Source organism: Leptopilina heterotoma, unplaced genomic scaffold (assembly GCF_015476425.1).
Source record: "Leptopilina heterotoma isolate Lh14 unplaced genomic scaffold, ASM1547642v1 Lhet_14, whole genome shotgun sequence".
NCBI lineage: Eukaryota > Metazoa > Arthropoda > Insecta > Hymenoptera > Figitidae > Leptopilina > Leptopilina heterotoma.
The window spans coordinates 3,261,330-3,277,973 of NW_025110859.1; the positions used below are offsets into that span (position 1 = coordinate 3,261,330).

Consider the following 16,644-nt stretch of genomic DNA (forward strand, 5'->3'; position numbering starts at 1 on the left):
ATTACAATTGTAATTTTTTAAACAAAAAACAAAAACATCATATACTAAATTTAAACAATCCAAAAAACATTTACATCTTTTTTAATTTTAATATTTAAAACAATTGGGGTTGTTAATTAAACTAATAAACAAATTATTTAAATTAATAATCGTTATATTCCGATTGTCTCTTCGCAGTTTTAGTTTAGTTGTTCTTGTTTGTTTTTTTCTTTCCAAAATTTTTTGATAATTATTTTTAATTTTTTTAATTTTAAAATTAATGAAATTCTAATGTTTTGAAAATATAAAATGAAAGAAGTGAAATTGTTTTTAAATTTGTAAATTTAATTTAACATTAATAACAATAAGTTCTGTGATACAATTTTTGCAAGAATAGAAATTTTTTGTATTTTCTTGAATATTGCGTTAATTAGGGGAATTTTTTTTTTAATCTTAAAAGATAATATTTTTGTTTAAAAAACTAAGCATTTTTTTGAAAAATTTATCATTAAATTTGAATCTAAAATAGGTAATTCAATTCTTGCACAGAACTTTATTAAAATCATTGAAAACAAATTCTTTCAAACGCAATTGAATTAGAATTCTATTGAAAATAATTGAATTATTATAAACAATGTTTATCAAAATTTTTGGTAATAATATTGAATTCTATAGAAGAATTTTTATTTTATCAAATGTTTTAAAAAATAATTAAATTTTTTATAATATTAAAAGTTTTAAAATAATTCAATTAATTGAATTATTTTTCTTTCGATAATTTCTATTAAAATTATATTGAAAATAATTGAATTCTGCACAAAATTTGTTGAAAATAATTAAATTCTTTTCAGAAATTTTCGTAAAATTTTAATAAAAATCTTTAATTCCCGCAAAAAATTGTATTATTTATAAAAATAATGTAATTTTTGGGCAGAATTATTATATTTATGAAAATAATTGAATTCTTTCGAGAAATTTTATTAAAATTAATATTGAGAATTATTGAATTCCTTGCGAAAAATTTTATTATTATCATGAAAATAATTGAATTCTTTCAAGAATTTATATTAAAATTATATTGCAAATAATTGAATTCTGCACAAAATTTTATTGAAAATAATTAAATTTTTTCCAGAAATTTTCTTAAAAATCTTTGAATTCTCGCGAAAAATTCTTACTGTTCATAAAAATAATTTAATTTTTGGAAAGAATTTTTTTATTTATGAAAAGAATTGAATTCTGCAACAAATTTTATTGAAAATAATTGAATTCTTTCCAGAAATTTTCTTAAAATTGTAATAAAAATCTTTAAATTCCCGCGAATAATGTTATTGTTTATAAAAATAATTGAATTTTTGGGCAGAATTTTTATATTTATGAAAATAATTGAATTCTTTCTGAGAAATTTTATTAAAATTCTATTGAAAATTATTGAATTCCTTTTGCGAAAAATTTGATTATTTATCAACATATTTGAATTGTTAAATAAATAAATAAATAATTTAATTTTTTAGAATTTTTGTAAAAAATACATTGGAAATTATTATTGAATTCTGCAAAAAATGTTATTGAAAATAATTTAATTCTGTCTAGAAATTTTTCTTAAATTTTTAATAAAAATCTTTAATTTCCGCAAAAAAATGTTATTGTTTATAAAAATAATTGAATTTTTATATTTATGAAAATAATTGAATTCTTTCTGAGAAATTTTATTAAAATTTTATTAGAAATCTTTGAATTCTCGCGAATAATTGTTATTGTTCATAAAAATAATTTAATTTTTGAACAAAATTTTTTTATTTATGAAAATAATTGAATCCTGCACCAAATTTTATTGATAATAATTAAATTCATTCCAGAAATTTTCTAAAATTTTTAATAAAAATCTTTAATTTCCGTAAAAAAAAATAATTAAAAAAATATAAAATAAATTTATGAATTTGGAGAATCTGCAATATTTAACCAGAAGAAAAAGAAATTAAATAAATACATAATTAAAAACAAAATATTACAAAAGAAAAATTGATGAATTTGAATAATATATTTTTACCATGGGAAAAGATTTGAGACCAGGAGTTATTTAAATTTTCGCACAAATTCACGAATACAATAGACAAGTCATTATTGCTTTTGCTGGTACCATTAAAAATTGGGGAAGTACGTCTCCTAAATTTTTCCTAAACTGGTAATATAAATGTGGTTGGATTAGAAGACCGGTCCAATAAAAACCTGGTTCTCTCTTGCAAAAATTTCCCAGGTCTCTCTGCTCACTTAGCAGAGAGAGGTGTGAAAAATATTTTACAGGTATAAATATATTGCCACCAGCAAAAGTACAAAATATTCTCAAACTATTTTAGGTTTTCCCCAAAAATTTGTCATTATATCTTTTGAAAAATTTTTGAATATTACCAGTTCTATTATAATAAGGGATTAGGGAGTGATAAACCTTATTTTTATTTTCTTCACTTATATAGTTAAATATATTAATATTATAAATAAATAATCTTGTGGATTTTTTTATTACCCTCGACATTTTTTTTCCTTTTTTCTCTTTCTCTTTTTTTCTTTTTCTACCAGAGAATTCATTTTATGCGAAGAGTAAAAAAATTTTTGCTTACCATATATAGAAAAAAAGTGTTCCTTTTTTCTTTCTTTTGGATTTTAAAAGAATAGTTTTCCGAGTTACTTCTTTTATTTTCAACTTCCGCTGTCACTGATATTGTTTATTGTTCCAAGAAATCGCCCTGCGGGACCAACGCATCGTCTCTGTAAATACAAAAGGGCGATGATATAGTTGAGCAAAAAAACTCTCTGGGTTTATTTAAAATTCAGTGACGTGTCTTTAAACTCATCGGAAATGTATAAGGAAGAAAAAAAAGTAAGAAAAAAAAAGTGTTTCATATTCAGAGAAAAATAACATTTTGACTAAAAGTTCTGAAACTTTGATTCGACTGAGAATGGACCACCCGTACTTTTGATTATTATTATTTTTTAATTACTAATATTTTTATTATGAATTAATTACCTAAATTATTAATTTAATATAATTAAAAAATTTAATTTAAAGAACGAATTAAATTATTAATTAAATTAATTAACTACTCTTCAAGTCTTATCAACTTGAATATTTTCTGTTCATATTTAATTCTATATTACAAGAGCTATTTTGTTTACTTATTTCTTTATTATTATATTTATTTGCACGTGTGGTTTGGAATTTCTACGAGTCTTATTGGATTGACGTAAATTTATATAGAAATTGGCTTAATTTATTTGGAAGTGAGACAGCATTTAGCTTAATCTTTCGGTGATACACTCTTCGACTATAAGGCAATGTAGAAATTTCTTAATGGATATAATGAGAATGAGACATGTGTTCACCAGACGTCTTTTCGTAAGGTGCACGAGATGGGAGTGAATTATGTTTTATTACAATACCAACTGATGTGTCGCATCTCTAGAATAATTTTTACCATACACTGAATAAATCTAATTGCAATTTTTATAAGCAATTTCAAATCTACATTTTTTTTTTTCATAAAAATAAATTTAAATTATTTAATACACAAAAACAAAATAGAAAAATTAACGAAAAATTGAAATATGTTTCATAAAAATATTTTTATTTCAAAGACACTAATATTTTCGAAAAAGTTCTTTGACAATTTTCAAATCCATTTGTTTACAATATTCAAATTTACGAAATTTCAATTAATTGTAAATTCTTCAATTAAATATAATATTAGACAATAAAAATTTAAAATAATATGAAAAAATTCAATTAAACATCTTCAAAAATATTGCATTTAATAGTCAATTATTATCTAAAATTTTAACTAAAATTCATTTTCAAATAAATTTTTATTAGAAAATTCTACCAGAATTCAATTATTTAAATATAAAAATAAATGCTTTATTGAATAATAGAATATTTCTTAAAATTGAATTTTCATAAAGAATTTTATCAATAAATTTTTAAATAATATTGAATTCTTCGGACGAATTTTAATAAAATTTTTAAGTATAATTACATTTTTCGACAAATTTGATTAAAATTGTATTAAAAATAATTGCCATTATGCGATGAGTTTTATTATTTGTAAAAATAATTAAATCCCTAAGAAGAATTGTATTATTTTTTAACAATATTTAATTTTTGCTAAGAATATTATTACTCTAGCAAATTAATTGAATTTTTGAAATAATTTGTAACTTTTCCAAAATTAAATTATTTTTTCGTGTTTTTAACTAAAATTCTTCTTTTAATGCAATATTTTTAATAATTTTTTAAAAAGTTCTTTGATAATTTTCAAAATCATTTATTACAAGAATTAAATTATACAAAATTTCAATTATTCGTAAATTCTTCAATTAAATATATATTAGAAAATAGAAACTTTAAATAATTTCAAAAAAAAAAAAAAAAATTAGCAATTCAACTTTCTCAAAAAAATTAATTCTACATATTAATTGTTATAGTTAAAAATATGAACAATTCATATTTTTAAAGACTTTAATTTGTAACCTTTTCAAAATTCAAATACTTCTAGAAATTCACTCTCTAATGCTCTTAATATTCAATTTATTATTATCTAAAATATTAACTAAAATTCATTTTTGTATCAATTTTTATTAGAAAATTCTACGAGAATTCAATTATTTAAATATAAAAATAAATACTTTATATTGAATAATAGAATATTTCTTAAAATTGAATTCTCATAAAGAATTTTATCAATAAACTTTTAAATAATTGAATTCTTTCGACAAATTCTAATAAAATTTTTAAGAATAATTAAATTTTTCAACAAATTATAGATTAAAATTGTATTAAAAATAATTGCCATTATGCGATGAGTTTTATTATTTGTAAAAATAATTAAATTCCTAAGAATAAATTTATTATTCTTGAACAATATTTAATTTTTGCGAAGAATATTAATTACTCTTGCAAATTAATTGAATTTCTGCAATAATTTGTAACTTTTCCAAAATTAAATTATTTTTTCGTGTTTTCAACTAAAAATTCTTCTTTAAATCGATTATTTTTAATAATTTTCGAAAAAGTCATTTAACAAGTTTCAAATCCATTTGTTTACAATATTCAATTTTACAAAAATTTCGCAATTATTCGTAAATTTTTCAATTAAACAAATATTAGAAAATAAAAACTTCAAATTATATTTTCAAAATATGCAATTAAACTTTTTCAAAAAACGCTTTATTGCTTTCAATATTCAATTATCTAAAATATTAACTGAAATAAATTTTTAAATCAATTTTTATTAGTAAATTCTACGAGAATTGAATTATTTAAATATAAAAATAAATACTTTATTAAATAATAGAATATTTCTTAAAATTGAATTCTCATAAAGAATTTTATATCAATAAATTTTAAAATATTTGAATTCTTTTGACGAATTTTAATGAAATTTTTAAGAATAATTACATTTTTTGAGGAATATGATAAAAATTATATTAAAAATAAAATTTGAAATTCAGCAACGAGTTTTATTATTTATAAAAATAATTAAATTCCTAAATAGAATTTAATTATTTACGAAAATAATTAAATCCCTGTAAAAATTTTATTATTTATGAAAATAATTGATAAAAAGAAGAAAATTATCAAAAATTTGTAAATAATTGAATTCATTTGAAATTTTTATTATTTTATGAAAATAATTAAAGGTTTGCGTAGAATTATATATTTAATTTTTTTTTTAATAATTAAATTCTTTTGGAAAATTTTATTAAAATAGTAGATATAAAAAATTATTGATTTGAGAAAAATTTTTGAAAACAATTAAAATTTTGTCAAGAGTTTTATTAAAACTTTTGAAAATATTCGAATTTTGGAGAAGAATTTTTTTATGTATAACGATAATTGAAAATTTTACGAGAATTTTTAGAAATTTTTGAACATGATTGAATTTTTGTGAAGAATTTCATTACTTTTGAAAATAATTGAATTTTGCAATCATTTGTAATTTCTCTAAAATTCTCCAAATTATATCGCACAATTTACAAACTTTTCGTCTTTTCTCAATCAAATTACGGACCTTTTTTCAAAAAAACTACGTCTTTTACGGACTTGAAGCAAATTTACGGACCTAGTTCGAGCCCTGTTAATTAAATCGGTAATAATTTAAATATTTTGTTAATAATTAATTTTAACATTCGAGAAAAAAAACGGTGAAAATAAAAAATAATAAATAAATAATAAAATAAATAATTATAATAAATAATTAAATAAATTTAATGAAAACAAAAAAAAAAAGATATTTTTCCAGCGGAAATTTTTTTTCTAATTTTGTAAAAAAAAATGGGAAGAATTTGAAAAATAAAATAACTCCGTAATGTCGGAGCGCAAAAATGGACAATAGAAATGTACACACAGGATGCTGGCGTGGTTTAAACTACCCAATAAAAAGGAGCAGGCTCTCCTGCTGAGCTATATAATGTATATAAGGGGGAAGCTATCGAAAAATTTTCAACTCTCAACACATCATTGAAGGGGCGTCGTTTCTTTTTCTCCCCTTAAACAACAGTTGGTTCACCCAAAGCAACATAAAAAACGACCCAGGAGAGAAAAAAAGAACATCCCTTACCCCCTGGATTTAATTAGAAAAACTTTTTGGTTCTCTTCACTAATAAATTTTCAGCATGTGTTAAATTCCTCTTCTCATTTCGATAAATTTTTCTTTTTAAATTTATTGATGAAAACTAATACCAATAATAAATCTATGACAACTTGTACCTCTACTTAACTGTATATGAATATTTTTTGGAACAAAATTATTTTTTTCGAGGTATTATATTTATCACTTATTATTATTATTATTATTATTCATTACTATTATTATTTATTACTTATAATTACTACTTTATAAACAAAAAATATTGTCTCTGTGATCGAAAATGTTTTATAAAAAATCACTTTAAAAGAATTTTTACTTTGATTTAATGAAATTTAAGGAAAAATTTTAAAAAATTAAATGAAAATATATAATTTTTTTGTTTCAAAATCTTTGGATTTATAACTGAATTACTTTTTGGAGCCGCACTTTTCTTACTGAAACATTTTGTCATTCAATTATTTGTTAATAAAATTTACATTTTTATATTTATGTAACGGAATTTATAATTATTTTAAAGAAAAGTTCAAAAATGGAAAAATCATTCTTAGAATTTTCAAACTAATAGAAGGCACGCGTAACTTTTGACCTCAGGAAACGTATCTTTGAAATTTCTTTCTTTCACTCTTGTCGTCGAAAGATTCATTGCTTTTTTCTTTTAAAAAAGAAGATTCAATGAATCTAAAAAAAGCTTTTTAAAATTGTATATGGTAAGTAGCTAAAGATTTTTTGTCTCTAATTTTCCTTCAAAATTCTTGTAAAACGGAAAAAATTTTTCAATAATTTTACAATTGTTATGAATATAAATTCATTTAAAAAAAAACAATTAATTTATAAACATTAACACGTCGAAATAAAAATCGTTAATAACGTGTACGACAGCTAATAAATAATAATTTAAATAATATCTCAAAGAAATAATTCTGTTTCAAAAAATAAAATAATTGATTTTATAAGAAAATTATTAGATAGTAATTATAATAATAATAATAATTTCTATTAATATTATTTTTGGTCACTATAGTTTTCCTTCAAAATTCTTGTAAATTTTTCAATAATTTTACAATAATTATGAACTTATGTTAATCACATCAGAATTAATTTGTAAATATTATAATTATTCTGATAAAATAATTTATTCTATAAGTAAAATTATTAATTAATAATAATAAAAATTATATTTTTAATTAATGCTGTGTTAATTTAGCAAATACAAATATTAATTTAAAATCAATACCTCAGCAAAAAGAACGAAGAATTTTTTTTTTAATTCTGAAGTGAGAAAGCCATTTTTACGGATGCTTTTGAAGATAAAATATCGTTCACGCGTAGAAAATTCTGTCTCTCTATTGGTGCGATGCTGAGACAGGTAGAAGAACCCCGCCCATATATTTGAAAACCTATAATGGAAAAAGTATAGAAATGGATATTTTTTTTCTTCAAATAACAATAAAAAATTAAATCTAGAAAATTAATCTAAAAAATTAAATCTACAGAATTATGAATTAAAGTTCAATGTGAAAATTACGTACATACAAAACTTAGAAGAACAAAATGAAAAGAAAAAAGAATGTCAATCTTCTAGAATATATTGCTATTAAAGGATGAAGCCGCAGCATCCATAAGGCTTTGTATGTCGTTTTTAACGACAGATTCACACCGTACTTCCGGTTTCCAGTGACGCGTTTCAAAGTAATTTTTAAGAATATCTTCCTTTTGACACTTGCCGTAAATCACTCCTCTCCCTATCATTGAATTTTTGTCTCTATTAATCTCTCACTCTCAACTTTTTCGAGTCCATTATCTTTTGGTGTGATAGACAAATTTTTTTTTAAAACTATAGTAAAAAATATAATAATCCCAACAATATTGATTCTTTTGTTACTTTCAGACAAAAAAATAACCAACAAACAGAATGTCATACTAAAATTTATTTTACGAATAATAAAAATTTTAAATTACGAATAAATATTTAAACAGAAAATTAAGAAATTTAATATTAATTAAATATTTAATAAGATAACAAATTTTTACTGAAAAATTAAGTAAGAAGCAATTACTATATTTTTCAGTAATAAAAAAGTGAAGGAGAAAATTTCTGTTTTCAAGAATTTCAAATGATTGTTTCAAATATTGTTGACTATCAATGTAAGAAGTGTAAAAATAGTAAAAATTGTAATGTAATGGACTTTAATTAACGAGTAAGATTAATTTTCCCAGCGCATAAGAATAAATTTCAGGAAAATTGAAACCACGTCTGTCAAGAGTTGGTGGAGATTAATGGTTGACTGACGGAAAATCGGCGTCTCGCCTTTTGCATTTTATTAATGATTTCCACGCCTATTTTCAAAGTTCAGCTTCTGAAAATTATTCAGTTATTATTAAAGTACAAAAAATGTTTCCAAAAAGTATCATTTGTTTTAATATTTTTGTCCGTTAGTTAAAAAAACATAATTCAAATTTTTTCTTATCATTATTCATTTTCCTAAAGTTTCGAACATTCAAAAGAACTTATTATTATTATTATCAAAATTTTTAAAATTCACTTATTAAGTACAATTCAATTATTATTTTTACATTTAAATAATAACATTCTTCGGACCAATTGAATTATTTTTATAAATAGTAAAATTTTTTGCAAAAATTCAATTATTTTTAACAAAATTTTAATAAAATTTCAGAAAAAATTCAATTATTTTCTGAAATTTTAATTAATCCTTCTAAACAATTCAATTAAATTTTTTTAAATAATTGAATTGAACTAAAATCTTTGCATTAGTTCAATTATTTTCAATAAAGTTTTGCGAAAGAATTAAATTTTTTTCTTAATTCGTCATCAAATTTCAGAAAAGAATTCAATTATTTTCTAAAATTTTAATAAATCCTTTGAAACAATTCAATTATTTTTATAAATTTATTGTAAAATCTTTGCACAAATTCAATTATTTTCAAAACAATTTTAAAATACACAATTTTAATTAAATTCCTCTGAAGAATTCAATTTTTCGAAAATTTTTTAATACATTTTGAATAAATTCAATTATTTTCTAAAATGTAATAAATCCTTCGAAACAATTCAATTATTTTTATAAATTGTAAAATTCTTCGCCAGAATTCAATTAATTTTATAAATATAGTAAAATTCTTTGCAGGAATTCAATTATTTTTAATCAAATTTAAATAAAATTACACGAAAGAATTTAATTATTTTCAAAAATGTCCATAAAATTCAATTTCAACAATAATTTAAAATTTTCTAAAAAAAATCAATTATTATTCTTTTTAATAAAATTCTTTAAAGAAATTCAATATTATTTTTGAAACAACTTTAATTGAATTTATAGAAAAATTTCATTATTTTCAAATATTTCTATAAAATTTTTCAAAGCAATTTAATTATTTCTTAAAATTTTAATAAATCCTTCGAAACAATTCAATTATCTTTATAAAGTGTAAAATTCTTTGCAACAATTCGATGATTTTCAATACATTAATTTTAAAATTGAAAATATTTGAAACGAAAAATTATAAAAAAATTAAGAAACCAAACAGCAAACAACAACTAAATTCAAATTGCGAACAGTTTACCGGAACATGTACTTTATTATTATTAATAATAATAATTTTCTATGATTTTATTAGCAATTTAATTATTGTATTTTATTATTATTATATATATACTAGACCAATGTTATGCCTAATCCCAAAAAAAGTGACTAACAAGTCGAAAATACAACATTTTACAGCGAAGATAAGATTCCACATGTTCCGCATAAACAGTGAAGGAAAAAAAATGAATGACGGAAAAATATAATAATTATTATCGCTACCCCTTTCTTCCGTTCATCGTAAATCCTCACAAAAATAGAGACGCTGTTTTCTATGGCTTAATTTGCCAAAAACTGATAATTTATCTATTATATGTCCAAACGAAAGAAACAAATTGAGTTCGAAGAACAAAATTATAGAAGAATTTCGACATAATTGAAATTTATTAAAAATTTTAGTTAAATAAAAGTAATATTTGAAACAAATTACCCTTCATTTTTTTTTCCGTTTCCTAATGATACATTTATATTACAGCTGGACGAGCAATGATTGATGACAAAGCTGTAGTCGCGGTGGCGTCGGCGGCATTTTTCTAAAATTCTCTACACTTCGTCCATTTTCTTCGAGAGTTCGAAAGGTCACATACAAGTGGGAGGAGATGTCTCCTCGATTATGTGCATAGAGACGATGGGGTCAGATTTTTTTATCTAAAAAAAGAAATAATATATGGTAATTTACGGCAAGAAAATGAGAGAAATAATTTTCAAAATACAAAATATGTGTTTATAGCACCTAATTAATTATCGCGGAAAGCTTATATTGAGTTGAGAAACAAAACTTTCGTCAAAGATTTCGATTCTGAACGAACGAAAAGAATATCCATAGAAAATTGCGGAATATAATTATTTCTAAAAGAAAAAAAGAGAGAAAAGAATAAAAAGGAGAATAGAATTTAAAATAATAGATGAATTACGATTGTTGATCGAATTAGACAACATTTTATTCGAAAAGGATTGATGACAGCTGCTGTCTGCTAAAAATCCGGTTCACATGATTCCTTTTTTTTAAGTTTGCTCCTCCCCCAGGTCCTCTTTTTTTGCGATCGAATAACTCTACTACATTTATAGAAGAAGAAATTTCTCAACTGAAAAAAGTGTAACAATAGTGATGAGAATGATTATTATTATGCGATAGTTATACAATGTTTGGTAAAATCATCTCAAAATTTGTATAATTTTGAGATAAAATATTTGATTTTCGAAATTATTTTTTTTTCAAACCGTGAATGAGTAGGTAAAAATAGCAGTTTATGAGTGCAAGAAAAATTTGTACAGATACTAATTATGTTTGATGAATTTTGTCAAAAGGGAAGAAAAGTTTTTCCTCTCACTTGCCCTACTTTCTTGTCAATCTGTTCGCCTGAAAATGAAATCTGTCACTATGGTGGCTTGAACTACAAAGTAGACTAGCTGTCATGAGAGTAGCTGTCAGTTTGAATACTCTCCTGCTTGCATGTGAAAAAGGGTGAGAAAGATTGGGAAGAACCTTTGACGTCGCGACATCGTCACGCCATCGTTTCTTCCGTTTCCTTTCTCCAATTCCCTTTCTCAGTATTCGTCGGCCCGAGATCAAAATCAGCATCATCTAATTATTATTATTATTATTATATTCTCGTTTAATTAAATTCCTTTAATGATTTATAAATCCTGACCTCTTTTTTCCCCTGATATTGAAATTTTTTTAAAAATCTCCACAGAGTTCCAGGGAAAATTCTAAAAAAAGAAAAACATATTAATTAAACAAAAAATATCAAATTTACAATAGTCTTCGACATTTTCTCACTTATCAGGGCTCGAATCAGTGAAAGTATTTAAAAATACTGATTTTACGAAGCAAAAATGAAAAATTCACGCTATATTGCTTTTAAAATTCAATTTATTATTATCTAAAATTTTAACTAAAATACATTTTTAAATCAATTTTTATTAGAAAATTCTTCTAGAATTCAATATTATTTAAATACAAAAATAATTAATTTATTAAGTAATTGAATGTTTCTTAAAATTCAATTCTCAAAAAGAATTTTATAAAAAAAATTTTTATAATTACATTTTTCGAGGAATTCAATTAAAATTGTATTAAAAATAATTGAAATCCTGCAATAAGTTTTATTATTTATGAAAATAATTGAATACCTGAACAGAATTTTTTATTTATGAAAATAATTGAATTATTGAGAAGAAATTTATAAAAAATTTGTAAATAATTGAATTCCTGTGAAATTTGTATTATTTTATGAAAATAATTAAATGTAAATATTGAAAATCATTAAATTGAGAAAAATTTTTGAAATTTTGCCAAGAATTTTATTAAATTTTTAAAAATAATTGAATTTTGCAGAAGAATTTAATTATCAGGGTTGTCACGCTTTTTCTCTTTTCAAATTTCCTGAATTTTCCAGGTTTTCCAAGTTTTTAAAACGAAAATTATTTGAAAACATCAATAGCTTCATTTTTAAATAAATATTTAATCATTATTTTTTTTATAGAAATTAAGATATTCAAAAATTTGAAATTCAATAACATATAATAATTAAAACTTGCTACTTTGTTACTGTAACTTCTTCAAAAATTATTTTCATTATTACGATTATTCATTTCTAGAATTTTCAACTAAAATTCTTATCTTCAAGTCAATTTTTTAAAATAATTTTTGAAAAAGTTCTTTTTAAATATTCAAATTCTTTTGTTTACAATTTCATTTTACAAAATTTCGATTATTCTGACATTGTTCAATAAAATATATTAGAAATTAAAACTTGAAATAATTAAAAAAAAATTCCATTCAACATTTGAAAAAATTAAAAAATTACTTCTCCAAAATTCTTAATTAAAAGTATAAAAAGTTCAAATTTTCAAAGATTTTAATTTGAAATTTATTTTTAAATCAATATTTATTAGAAAATTCTACGAAAATTCAATTATTTGACTTCAAAAATAAATATCTTGTTAAATAATTAAATGCTTCTTAAAATTGAATTTTCATAAAGAATTTTATCAACAAATTTTTAAATAATTGAATTCTCTTGATAAATTTTAATAAAATCTTTAAGAATAATTGCATTTTTCGAAAAAGTTTATGAAAATTGTATTAAAAATAATTGAAATTCCGCCAAGAATTTTATTAAAAATTTTGAAAATAATTGAATTTCGGAGAAAAATTTTATTATTTATAAAGATAATTGAAATTTCGACGAGAATTTTTGTTAATTTTTAAACATAATTCGATTTCTGTGAAGAATTTTATTAAAATTATTTTGGAAAAAATTGAATTGTTACGCAAAGAATTTAATTAAAATTTTTTGAAAATAATTTTATTCTTTAAAAAAATTTAATTAAAAATGTATTGAAAATAATACTTAAATTCCAATGAATAAATTATAAGAAAGGTTATTAAAATAGAAAGGTTATTATAGAAAGGTATAGAAAGGTTATAGAAAGGTTATTATATTATAATTCTTTGATGAATTTTAATAACATTTTTAAGAATAATCACTTTTTTCGAAGAATTCCATTAAAATTGTATTAAAAATAATTGCAATTCAGCATTGAGTTTTATTAATTATGAAAATAATTGAATCCCTTTAAAAAATATTAATATTTATGAAAATAACTGAATAATATATGAAAATAATTTGTAAATAATTGAAATCCTGTGAAATTTTTACTATTTATGAAAATAATTCAATGTTTGCGTAGAATTTTATTCAAATTTTTCTTAACTAATTGAATTCTTTTGGGAATTTTTATTAAGGTAGCAGATATTAAAAATCATTGAATTGAGGAAAGTTTTTGAAAATATTTAAAATTTTGCCAAGAATTTTATTAAAATTTTTGAAAATAATTGAATTTCTGAGAAGAATTTCACTACTTTTGAAAATAATTCAATTTCTGCAATCATTTGTAATTGCTTCAAAAATTGAATTTTTTTAATTGTTTTTAATTAAAATTCTTCTATAAATCCATTATTTTTAATAAAATAATTAATAATTAATAATTAATAATAATTAATAATTTTAATCTTAGTTATTAAAATTTTTTTTAAATCTAGGTGTTTTAATATATTTCTAATTAAATTAATTTAAAATTGAAATTTTACAAAATTTAAAATCAAAATCTTTTAAAGTTCATGTACTTAAGAAAATTGTAAACGCAATTCTTTTAAAATTGAATTAATTTTGAAATATTTCAGTGAAATTAGATTTCAAGAGTAAACACAATAACTTTAGAAATCAACAATTTTCCAGGATTTCGAACAAAATTCCCTGACTTTTCCAGGTTTTCCAGTTTGCGTAGCAACCCTGAAATAATTTATTTAGCAAGAAATAATTTATTTCTAAAGACAATTGAAATTTTGCCAAGAATTTAAAAAAATTTTTAAACATAATTGAATTTTTGCGAAGGATTTTATTACTTTTGAAAATATTGGACTTGAAGCAAATTTTTGGACCCTGCACTTATTCATCATCTGAAAAACTTGAATTCTATTAAAAACTAGTAAGTTTAAAATATTGTATAAAAATTATACAAAGAGTTAAAATTAACGCATTTGATCTACTTAAAATATTAGCCGAATAAACAAATGAAACAGGTTTTCAAAAAGTCATTAGAAGAGTTAATATATGTAGTTTGACATTTTGAACTCGAGGAAAATCGGTAGGGCAAAACTGAAAATGGGAGTTGACACTAAAAAGCATCGTAAATCGTAAAATGTTCCGCTTTTCTGTTTCAAGTCGTGGGAAAAAATACATTACATTTCGTTAATGGATGCAAACGATGTTCTACTTCAAAATTCAAAATACAAACATGTCAAGAAAAGGGCGAGTTGACGGTCTTCAAATGCGAACATAAATTAAATCTCCAGATGTTAACCTACAGTGTATAAATAATAATAATAATTACTCAATAATGACAATAGTTCTAATCTAATGATAAAAAATAACAATATTAATAATAATATAACAATAATTATGATACTAATAAAATGATAATAATAATAAACGTAATAGTAAATAAGTTATTATAAAACTAATAATAGTAAAACAAAAATAATTGTAAATACACGATTAATATACAATATAAATAAAATGGCCATGAATTGCCACTTAACAATTAAAATTTCCGGTAGATTTTGCGTGCAATAAATTCAAGTTTATAGGTTAAAAACCAGATATTAGATACAATAGACCGTAATAATATAAACGACTGGTACTTTTGGGGAAAACCGAAATTTAGTTTCAGAAATTGAACAATTTCTGCTGGTGGCAAAAATACCTGAAGACCCTGACAAATCTTGTTGAATAGAATTTTAAAGACGTATTTCCCCATTTCCACTTAGGGAATTATTTTCAATTTTATGATTCACCATTCACAATATATAAAAGGCAACAATCGATATTTTTCTCATACTCCTACAATAATAATATAGAAAAGTAACAAACTCACCATTTTTTTTTCTCTCCTCTATACGCGAAGAAATGAAAGTGTTCACTTAATTTCTTTCATTTTCCAATAACATCTGCATTTTCGATTTATTCTTATCATAATTTTCGATTTTTGATAAATGGTACAATTTTTCAGAATATCCATGACCACTATTGATACTGCGTTATTTCAACGGATGAGAAAATAAATAAATATTGTTGAAGAGAAAAGTTAGGTTAGATGGTGTTCGATTTTTGTTTTGAAGATAAGGACCGCAAATATTTTGTTCCGATATATTTTTATATCAATCTTGATTCGTTTTTTCCTGTAGATTTGTAAATTTAAACTATTGTACGCGTCTATAATGTGTAAAAACCGTAAAAACGAATTTTTTTAACAATTGTTTGGATGTGAGGCAAGTGCAACAAAAGGCAAATCTTACAACAATTAAAGCCTTAAGCCTAATCCACTCCCCCTCTCACCATTTAATTAACGTATTAATTTGAAATTGCACAGTGACGCCATCTGTAAAATTAGTTTAATGTTTTTAACGTTCGAGTACGTGTTGTATTGTTATTTGTTATACTTAACAAAAATTCATTTTTTAATAATAATTATTGCTTTTCACGCATTTTAACACTCGCGGCAATATATTTTAATTGATTTATTTTAGTCCTAAACGGAAAAAGATCGCAAAGATTTGCTTAAAATTGTTAGTAAAACTTGTAAATATGTATGGTTTTTATTCTAGGGCCGGAAAGTTAACAAAAATAAAGGAAAGATTAAAATAATTTTATTTGTTAATTTCTTAATAATTAATTAATTCCATAGTGATTTTAGTAAAGTGAATTTACTGTGCGAACAATATTATAAAAATTGAATAGTGGTGTGGGAAATCAAAATGTGTGATTAATGGTGATAGAAAAATGTCACGGAAATGTTAAATATTTATTACAATCAAAATACGAGGTAATTTATTTTAAACAAAAGAA

The 16,644-nt window shown here is 21.6% G+C and overlaps 1 long non-coding RNA gene across 1 annotated transcript; it reads right to left on the bottom strand.

Annotated features, from left to right (window-relative positions):
- Positions 1–8,742: 8,742 nt before the first annotated feature.
- On the bottom strand, positions 8,743–16,105 carry LOC122497962. The gene is made up of 5 exons (XR_006301185.1): positions 15,674–16,105; positions 11,560–11,941; positions 11,143–11,313; positions 10,659–10,876; positions 8,743–8,980 (listed from the first exon to the last, which is right to left on the bottom strand). It is a non-coding gene; the product is annotated as an uncharacterized LOC122497962 (long non-coding RNA).
- Between the last annotated feature and the right edge of the window lie 539 nt (positions 16,106–16,644).